At 52.4% G+C, this 9,669-nt stretch overlaps 4 non-coding genes across 4 annotated transcripts; all 4 read left to right on the forward strand.

The window, feature by feature from the left end:
- Nucleotides 1-2,934: 2,934 nt before the first annotated feature.
- TRNAN-GUU (transfer RNA asparagine (anticodon GUU)) lies at nt 2,935-3,007 on the forward strand. The gene has a single exon. It is a non-coding gene; the product is annotated as a tRNA-Asn (tRNA).
- A 1,103-nt stretch (nt 3,008-4,110) lies between these two features.
- Nucleotides 4,111-4,184, forward strand: TRNAK-UUU (transfer RNA lysine (anticodon UUU)). The gene has a single exon. It is a non-coding gene; the product is annotated as a tRNA-Lys (tRNA).
- Nucleotides 4,185-5,586: 1,402 nt separating this feature from the next.
- TRNAN-GUU (transfer RNA asparagine (anticodon GUU)) lies at nt 5,587-5,660 on the forward strand. The gene has a single exon. It is a non-coding gene; the product is annotated as a tRNA-Asn (tRNA).
- Nucleotides 5,661-7,502: 1,842 nt separating this feature from the next.
- On the forward strand, nt 7,503-7,576 carry TRNAK-UUU (transfer RNA lysine (anticodon UUU)). Its single transcript has one exon. It is a non-coding gene; the product is annotated as a tRNA-Lys (tRNA).
- Nucleotides 7,577-9,669: the final 2,093 nt, after the last annotated feature.

Raw genomic sequence — 9,669 nt, forward strand, 5'->3', positions numbered from 1 at the left:
CACTTTTGACCCTGTTCCGGAGTCACCTCTCCTTCTTGACGCTTTTGCGTGTTTTCCGGACTTCTGGTGAAGTATGCTCTGTGTACATTACTGTTGATAATTTCATTCATTCAAGAAAAAAAAAAGTCTCCGTGGCGCAATATTCTAGCGCGTTCGTATGGTAATCGAAAGGTTGGAGGTTCCAGCCATCCGGGAGCAGTGTGTCGCTTTTTTTATTGCGCTGATAGCTTTGGAGAAATGTACAGACGGTGGTGAGAGCGCTGCACTATTGTCTTCGTGGCACATTTGGCTAGCACGTTCGACTGTTAACCGAAAGGCTGGAGGTTCGAGCCCTCCCGGGAGCGGTGTGTCGCTTTTTTCTTCTTGGCGCTGAAAGCTTTGGAGAAATGTTCTGACGGTGGTGAAAGTTGAGCACGACTATCTCCGTTGCGCCATTGGCTAGCATGATGGGCTGTTAACCGAAAGGTTGGAGTTTCGAGCCCACCCGTGGCCGGTGTGTCGCTTTTTTTGCTTTGCGCTGATGGCGTTGAAGATATGTTCTGATGGTGGTGAGAGTGAAGCACGACTGTCTCCGTGGCGCAATTGGCTAGCGCGATCGGCTGTTAACCGAAAGGTTGGAGTTTCGAGCCCACCCGTGGACGGTGTGTCGCTTTTTTTGCTTTGCGCTGATGGCGTTGAAGATATGTTCTGATGGTGGTGAGAGTATTGCAGTACTGTCTCCGTAGCGCAATTGGCTAGCGCGATTGGCTGTTAACCAAAAGGTTGGAGGTTTGAGCCCACCAGGGGACGGTGTGTCGCTTTTTTCTTTGCGCTGATAGCTTTGAAGATATGTTCTGATGGTGGTGAGAGCGGAGAACGACTGTCTCCGTGGCTGTCGCAATTGTCTAGCGCGATCGGCTGTTGACCGAGAGGTTGGAGGTTCGAGCCCTCCCGGGAGTGGTGTGTTGCTTTTTTCTTTGCGCTGATAGCTTTGAAGATATGTTCTGATGGTGGTGAGAGTGGACCACGACTGTCTCCGTGGCGCAATTGGCTAGCGCGTTGGGCTGTTAACCGAAAGGTTGGAGGTTCGAGCCCACCCGGTTGTGGTGCTGCGCTTTTTTTCCTTTGGGCTGATAGCTCTGAGGAAATGTTCTGACGGTGGTGAAAGTGCAGCGCGACTGTCTCCGTGTCGCAATTGGCTAGCGCGATCGGCTTTTAACTGAAAGGTTGGAGGTTCGAGCCCTCCCGAGAGTGGTGTGTTGCTCTTTTTTCTTTGGGCTGATAGCTTTGAAGATATGTTCTGATGGTGGTGAGAGTAGAGCAGGACTGTCTCCGTGGCGCAACTGGCTAGCGCGACCGGCTGTTAACCGAAAGGTTGGAGGTTCGAGCCCACCCGGTGGTGCTGCGGCGCTTTTTTTTCTGTGGGCTGATAGCTTTGAAGTTATGTTCTCATGGTGGTGAGAGTGGAAAAGGACTGTCTCCGTGGCGCATTTGGCTAGCGCAATCGGCTGTTAACCGAAAGGTTGGAGGTTCGTGCCCTCCCGGAAGTGGTGTGTTGCTTTTTTCTTTGCGCTGATAGCTTTAAAGTTATGTTCTGACAGTGGTGAGAATGGAGCACGACAGTCTCCGTGGCGCATTTGGCTAGCGCGTTCGGCTGTTAATCGAAATGTTGGAGGTTCGAGCCCTCCCGAGAGTGGTGTGTCGCTTTTTTTTTCTTTGCGCTGATAGCTTTCAAGAAATGTTCTGACGGTGGTGAGATTGGAGCACGACTGTCTCCGTGGCGCAATTGGCTAGCGCGTTCGTATGGTAATTGAAAGGTTGGAGGTTCGAGCCTTTCCGGGAGCAGTGTGTCGCTTTTTTTATTGCGCTGATAGCTTTTGAGAAATGTACAGACGGTGGTGAGAGCGCTGAACTACTGTCTTCGTGGCACATTTGGCTAGCGCGTTCGACTGTTAACCGAAAGGCTGGAGGTTCGAGCCCTCCCAGGAGCGGTGTGTCGCTTTTTTCTTCTTGGCGCTGAAAGCTTTGGAGAAATGTTCTGACGGTGGTGAAAGTGGAGCACGACTATCTCCGTTGCGCAATTGGCTAGCGCGATGGGCTGTTAACCGAAAGGTTGGAGTTTCGAGCCCACCCGTGGACGGTGTGTCGCTTTTTTTTGCTTTGCGCTGATGGCGTTGAAGATATGTTCTGATGGTGGTGAGAGTGAAGCACGACTGTCTCCGTGGCGCAATTTTCTAGCGCGATCGGCTGTTAACCGAAAGTTTGGAGGTTCGAGCCCACCCGGGGGCGGTACGGCGCTTTTTTTTTCTTTGGGCTGATAGCTTTGAAGATATGTTTGATGGTGGTGAGAGTGGTGCAGGACTGTCTCCGTAGCGCAATTGGCTAGCGCGATTGGCTGTTAACCAAAAGGTTGGAGGTTTGAGCCCACCAGGGGACGGTGTGTCGCTTTTTTCTTTGCGCTGATAGCTTTGAAGATATGTTCTTATGGTGGTGAGAGCGGAGAACGACTGTCTCCGTGGCTGTCGCAATTGGCTAGCGCGATCGGCTGTTGACCGAGAGGTTGGAGGTTCGAGCCCTCCCGGGAGTGGTGTGTTGCTTTTTTCTTTGCGCTGATAGCTTTGAAGATATGTTCTGATGGTTGTGAGAGTGGACCACGACTGTCTCCGTGGCGCAATTGGCTAGCGCGTTGGGCTGTTAACCGAAAGGTTGGAGGTTCTAGCCCACCCGGTTGTGGTGCTGCGCTTTTTTTCCTTTGGGCTGATAGCTCTGAGGAAATGTTCTGACGGTGGTGAAAGTGTAGCGCGACTGTCTCCGTGTCGCAATTGGCTAGCGCGATCGCCTTTTAACTGAAAGGTTGGAGGTTCGAGCCCTCCCGAGAGTGGTGTGTTGCTCTTTTTTCTTTGGGCTGATAGCTTTGAAGATATGTTCTGATGGTGGTGAGAGTAGAGCAGGACTGTCTCCGTGGCGCAACTGGCTAGCGCGTTCGGCTGTTAACCGAAATTTGGAGGTTCGAGCCCTCCCGGAAGCAGTGTGTCAGTTTTTTTTATCTTTGCGCTGATAGCTTTGGAGAAATGTTTTCACGGTGGTGAGAGTTGCGCATGACTGTCTCCGCTGCGCAATTGGCTAGCGCGATCGGCTGTTAACCAAAAGGTTTGAGTTCCGAGCCCTCCCGGGAGTGGTGTGATGCTCTTTTCTTTGTGCTGATAGATTTGGAGAAATGTTCTGACGTTGGTGAGATTGGAGCACGACTGTCCCCGTGGCGCAATTGGCTAGCACGTTCGGCTGTTAACCGAAAATTTGGAGGTTCGAGCCCTCCCGGGAGTGGTGTGTTGCTCTTTCTTTGCGCTGATAGCTTTGAAGATATGTTCTGATGGTGGTGAGAGTGGAGCACGACTGTCTCCGGGGCGCAATCGGCTAGCGTGAACGGCTGTTAACCGAAAGGTTGGAGGTTCGCGCCCACCCGGTGGTGGTGCGGCGTTTTTTTTTCTTTGGGCTGATAGTCTGAAGAATTGTTCTGACGGTGGTGAGAGAGGAGCACGACTGTCTCCGTGGCGCTATTGGCCAGCGCGATGGGCTGTTAACCGAAAGGTTGGAGGTTCGAGCCCACCCGGTGGTGGTGCGGCGCTTTTTTTCTTTTGGCCTGATAGCTCTGAAGCAATGTTCTGATGGTGTTGAGAGTGGAGCACGACTGTCTCTGTGGCGCAATTGGCTAGCGCGATCGGCTGTTAACTGAAAGGTTGGAGGTTCGAGCCCTCCCGGGAGTGGTTTGTTGCTTTTTTTCTTTGGGCTGATAGCTTTGAAGATATGTTCTCAAGGTGGTGAGAGTGGAGCAGGACTGTCTCCGTGGCGCAATTGGCTAGCGCGATCAGCTGTTAACCAAAAGGTTGGAGGTTCGAGCCCACCCGGTGGTGGTGCGGCGCTTTTTTTTCTTTGGGCTCATAGATTTGAAGATATGTTCTGATGGTGGTGAGAGTGGAGCAGGACTGTCTCCGTGGCGCAATTGGCTAGCGCGATCGGCTGTTAACCGAAAGGTTGGAGGTTCGTGCCCTCCCGGAAGTGGTGTGTTGCTTTTTTATTTGCGCTGATAGCTTTACAGTTATGTTCTGACAGTGGTGAGAATGGAGCACGACTGTCTCCGTGGCGCATTTGGCTAGCGCGTTCGGCTTTTAACCGAAAGTTTGGAGGTTCGAGCCCTCCCGGAAGCGGTGTGTCACTTTTTTTATCTTTGCGCCGATAGCTTTGGAGAAATGTTTTCACGGTGGTGAGAGTTGCGCATGACTGTCTCCGCTGCGCAATTGGCTAGCGCGATCGGCTATTAACCAAAAGGTTGGACTTCCGAGCCCTCCCGGGAGTGGTGTGATGCTCTTTTCTTTGTGCTGATAGCTTTGGAGAAATGTTCTGACGTTGGTGAGATTGGAGCACGACTGTCTCCGTGGCGCAATTGGCTACCACGTTCGGCTGTTAACCGAAAATTTGGAGGTTCGAGCCCTCCAGGGAGTGGTGTGTTGCTTTTTCTTTGCGCTGATAGCTTTGAAGATATGTTCTGATGGTGGTGGGAGTGGAGCACGAATATCTCCGTGGCGCAATCGGCTAGCGTGATCGGCTGTTAACCGAAAGGTTGGAGGTTCGAGTCCACCCGGTGGTGGTGCGGCGCTTTTTTTTTCTTTGGGCTGATAGCTTTGAAGATATGTTCTGATGGGGGTAAGAGTGGAGCAGGACTGTCTCCGTGGCGCATTTGGCTAGCGCAATCGGCTGTTAACCGAAAGGTTGGAGGTTCGTGCCCTCCCGGAAGTGGTGTGTTGCTTTTTTCTTTGCGCTGATAGCTTTAAAGTTATGTTCTGACAGTGGTGAGAATGGAGCACGACAGTCTCCGTGGCGCATTTGGCTAGCGCGTTCGGCTGTTAATCGAAATGTTGGAGGTTCGAGCCCTCCCGGGAGTGGTGTGTCGCTTTTTTTTTCTTTGCGCTGATAGCTGTCAAGAAATGTTCTGACGGTGGTGAGAGTGGAGCACGACTGTCTCCGTGGCGCAATTGGCTAGCGCGTTCGTATGGTAATTGAAAGGTTGGAGGTTCGAGCCCTTCCGGGAGCAGTGTGTCGCTTTTTTTATTGCGCTGATAGCTTTTGAGAAATGTACAGACGGTGGTGAGAGCGCTGAACTACTGTCTTCGTGGCACATTTGGCTAGCGCGTTCGACTGTTAACCGAAAGGCTGGAGGTTCGAGCCCTCCCAGGAGCGGTGTGTCGCTTTTTTCTTCTTGGCGCTGAAAGCTTTGGAGAAATGTTCTGACGGTGGTGAAAGTGGAGCACGACTATCTCCGTTGCGCCATTGGCTAGCGCGATGGGCTGTTAACCGAAAGGTTGGAGTTTCGAGCCCACCCGTGGACGGTGTGTCGCTTTTTTTTGCTTTGCGCTGATGGCGTTGAAGATATGTTCTGATGGTGGTGAGAGTGAAGCACGACTGTCTCCGTGGCGCAATTGGCTAGCGCGATCGGCTGTTAACCGAAAGGTTGGAGTTTCCAGTCCACCCGTGGACGGTGTGTCGCTTTTTTTGCTTTGCGCTGATGGCGCTGAAGATATGTTCTGATGGTGGTGAGAGTGAAGCACGACTGTCTCCGTGGCGCAATTGGCTAGCGCGATCGGCTGTTAACCGATAGTTTGGAGGTTCGAGCCCACCCGGGGGCGGTACGGCGCTTTTTTTTTCTTTGGGCTGATAGCTTTGAAGATATGTTTGATGGTGGTGAGAGTGGTGCAGGACTGTCTCCGTAGCGCAATTGGCTAGCGCGATTGGCTGTTAACCAAAAGGTTGGAGGTTTGAGCCCACCAGGGGACGGTGTGTCGCTTTTTTCTTTGCGCTGATAGCTTTGAAGATATGTTCTTATGGTGGTGAGAGCGGAGAACGACTGTCTCCGTGGCTGTCGCAATTGGCTAGCGCGATCGGCTGTTGACCGAGAGGTTGGAGGTTCGAGCCCTCCCGGGAGTGGTGTGTTGCTTTTTTCTTTGCGCTGATAGCTTTGAAGGTATGTTCTGATAGTTGTGAGAGTGGACCACGACTGTCTCCGTGGCGCAATTGGCTAGCGCGTTGGGCTGTTAACCGAAAGCTTGGAGGTTCTAGCCCACCCGGTTGTGGTGCTGCGCTTTTTTTCCTTTGGGCTGATAGCTCTGAGGAAATGTTCTGACGGTGGTGAAAGTGTAGCGCGACTGTCTCCGTGTCGCAATTGGCTAGCGCGATCGGCTTTTAACTGAAAGGTTGGAGGTTCGAGCCCTCCCGAGAGTGGTGTGTTGCTCTTTTTTCTTTGGGCTGATAGCTTTGAAGATATGTTCTGATGGTGGTGAGAGTAGAGCAGGACTGTCTCCGTGGCGCAACTGGCTAGCGCGTTCGGCTGTTAACCGAAATTTGGAGGTTCGAGCCCTCCCCGAAGCAATGTGTCAGTTTTTTTTATCTTTGCGCTGATAGCTTTGGAGAAATGTTTTCACGGTGGTGAGAGTTGCGCATGACTGTCTCCGCTGCGCAATTGGCTAGCGCGATCGGCTGTTAACCAAAAGGTTTGAGTTCCGAGCCCTCCCGGGAGTGGTGTGATGCTCTTTTCTTTGTGCTGATAGATTTGGAGAAATGTTCTGACGTTGGTGAGATTGGAGCACGACTGTCCCCGTGGCGCAATTGGCTAGCACGTTCGGCTGTTAACCGAAAATTTGGAGGTTCGAGCCCTCCCGGGAGTGGTGTGTTGCTCTTTCTTTGCGCTGATAGCTTTGAAGATATGTTCTGATGGTGGTGAGAGTGGAGCACGACTGTCTCCGGGGCGCAATCGGCTAGCGTGAACGGCTGTTAACCGAAAGGTTGGAGGTTCGCGCCCACCCGGTGGTGGTGCGGCGCTTTTTTTTCTTTGGGCTGATAGTCTGAAGAAATGTTCTGACGGTGGTGAGAGAGGAGCACGACTGTCTCCGTGGCGCTATTGGCTAGCGCGATGGGCTGTTAACCGAAAGGTTGGAGGTTCGAGCCCACCCGGTGGTGGTGCGGCGCTTTTTTTCTTTTGGCCTGATAGCTCTGAAGAAATGTTCTGATGGTGTTGAGAGTGGAGCACGACTGTCTCTGTGGCGCAATTGGCTAGCGCGATCGGCTGTTAACTGAAAGGTTGGAGGTTCGAGCCCTCCCGGGAGTGGTTTGTTGCTTTTTTTCTTTGGGCTGATAGCTTTGAAGATATGTTCTCAAGGTGGTGAGAGTGGAGCAGGACTGTCTCCGTGGCGCAATTGGCTAGCGCGATCAGCTGTTAACCAAAAGGTTGGAGGTTCGAGCCCACCCGGTGGTGGAGCGGCGCTTTTTTTTCTTTGGGCTCATAGATTTGAAGATATGTTCTGATGGTGGTGAGAGTGGAGCAGGACTGTCTCCGTGGCGCAATTGGCTAGCGCGATCGGCTGTTAACCGAAAGGTTGGAGGTTCGTGCCCTCCCGGAAGTGGTGTGTTGCTTTTTTATTTGCGCTGATAGCTTTACAGTTATGTTCTGACAGTGGTGAGAATGGAGCACGACTGTCTCCGTGGCGCATTTGGCTAGCGCGTTCGGCTTTTAACCGAAAGTTTGGAGGTTCGAGCCCTCCCGGAAGCGGTGTGTCACTTTTTTTATCTTTGCGCCGATAGCTTTGGAGAAATGTTTTCACGGTGGTGAGAGTTGCGCATGACTGTCTCCGCTGCGCAATTGGCTAGCGCGATCGGCTGTTAACCAAAAGGTTGGAGTTCCGAGCCCTCCCGGGAGTGGTGTGATGCTCTTTTCTTTGTGCTGATAGCTTTGGAGAAATGTTCTGACGTTGGTGAGAATGGAGCACGACTGTCTCCGTGGCGCAATTGGCTACCACGTTCGGCTGTTAACCGAAAATTTGGAGGTTCGAGCCCTCCCGGGAGTGGTGTGTTGCTTTTTCTTTGCGCTGATAGCTTTGAAGATATGTTCTGATGGTGGTGGGAGTGGAGCACGAATATCTCCGTGGCGCAATCGGCTAGCGTGATCGGCTGTTAACCGAAAGGTTGGAGGTTCGAGTCCACCCGGTGGTGGTGCGGCGCTTTTTTTTCTTTGGGCTGATAGTCGGAAGAAATGTTCTGACGGTGTTGAGAGAGGAGCACGACTGTCTCCGTGGCGCTATTGGCTAGAGCGATGGGCTGTTAACCGAAAGGTTGGAGGTTCGAGCCCACCCGGTGGTGGTGCGGTGCTTTTTTTCCTTTGGCCTGATAGCTCTGAAGAAATGTTCTGACGGTGGTGAGAGTGGAGCACGACTGTCTCTGTGGCGCAATTGGCTAGCGCAATCGGCTGTTAACTGAAAGGTTGGAGGTTCGAGCCCTCCCGGGAGTGGTTTGTTGCTTTTTTTCTTTGGGCTGATAGCTGTGAAGATATCTTCTCATGGTGGTGAGAGTGGAGCAGGATTGTCTCCGTGGCGCAATTGGCTAGCGCGATCAGCTGTTAACCAAAAGGTTGGAGGTTCGAGCCCACCTGGTGGTGGTGCGGCGCTTTTTTTTCTTTGGGCTCATAGATTTGAAAATATGTTCTGACGGTGGTAAGAGTGAAGCATGACTGTCTCCGTGGTGCAATTGGCTAGCGCGATCGGCTGTTAACAGAAAGGTTGGAGGTAAGAGCCAACCCGGGGGTGGTGCGGCGCTTTTTTTTCTTTGGGCTTATAGCTTTGAAGATATGTTTGATGGTGTTGAGAGTGGTGCAGAAATGTCTCCGTAGCGCAATTGGCTAGCGCGATTGGCTGCTAACCGAAAGGTTGGAGGTTTCAGCCCACCAGGGGACGGTGTGTCGCATTTTTCTTTGCGCTGATAGCTTTGAAGATATGTTCTAATGGTCGTGAGAGGGGAGAACGACAGTCTCCGTGGCGCTATTGCCTAGCGCGTTCGGCCGTTAACCGAAAAGCTGGAGGTTCGAGCCCACCCGGTGGTGGTACGGCGCTTTTGTTTCTTTGGGCTGATAGCTCTGAAGAAATGTTCTGACGGTTGTGAGAGTAGAGCGCGACTTTCTCCGTGGCGCATTTGGCTAGCGCGATCAGCTGTTAACCGAAAGGTTGGAGGTTCGAGCCCACCCGGTGGTGGTGCGGCGCTTTTTTCTTCTTTGCGCTGATAGCTTTGAAGAAATGTTCTGACGGGGGTGAGAGTGCATCAAAAATGTCTCCGTGAAGCAATTGGCTAGCGCGTTCGGCTGTCAACCGAAAGGTTGGAGGTTCGAGCCCACCCGGTGGTGGTGCGGCGCTTTTTTTTCTTTGGGCTCATAGATTTGAAGATATGTTCCGACGGTGGTAAGAGTGAAGCATGACTGTCTCCGTGGTGCAATTGGCTAGCGCGATCGGCTGTTAACAGAAAGGTTGGAGGTTAGAGCCCACCCGGGAGTGGTGCGGCGCTTTTTTTTCTTTGGGCTTATAGCTTTGAAGATATGTTTGATGGTGGTGAGAGTGATGCAGGAATGTCTCCGTGGCGCAATTGGCTAGCGCGATTGGCTGTTAACCGAAAGGTTGGAGGTTTGAGCCCACCAGGGGACGGTGTGTCGCTTTTTTCTTTGCGCTGATAGCTTTGAAGATATTTTCTAATGGTGGTGAGAGGGGAGAACGACAGTCTCCGTGGCGCTATTGCCTAGCGCGTTCGGCCGTTAACTGAAAAACTGGAGGTTCGAGCCCACCTGGTGGTGGTGCGGCACTTTTGTTTCTTTGGGCTGATAGC

The sequence above is a fragment of the Rhipicephalus microplus genome, unplaced genomic scaffold, assembly GCF_043290135.1.
Source record: "Rhipicephalus microplus isolate Deutch F79 unplaced genomic scaffold, USDA_Rmic scaffold_58, whole genome shotgun sequence".
Taxonomy (NCBI): domain Eukaryota; kingdom Metazoa; phylum Arthropoda; class Arachnida; order Ixodida; family Ixodidae; genus Rhipicephalus; species Rhipicephalus microplus.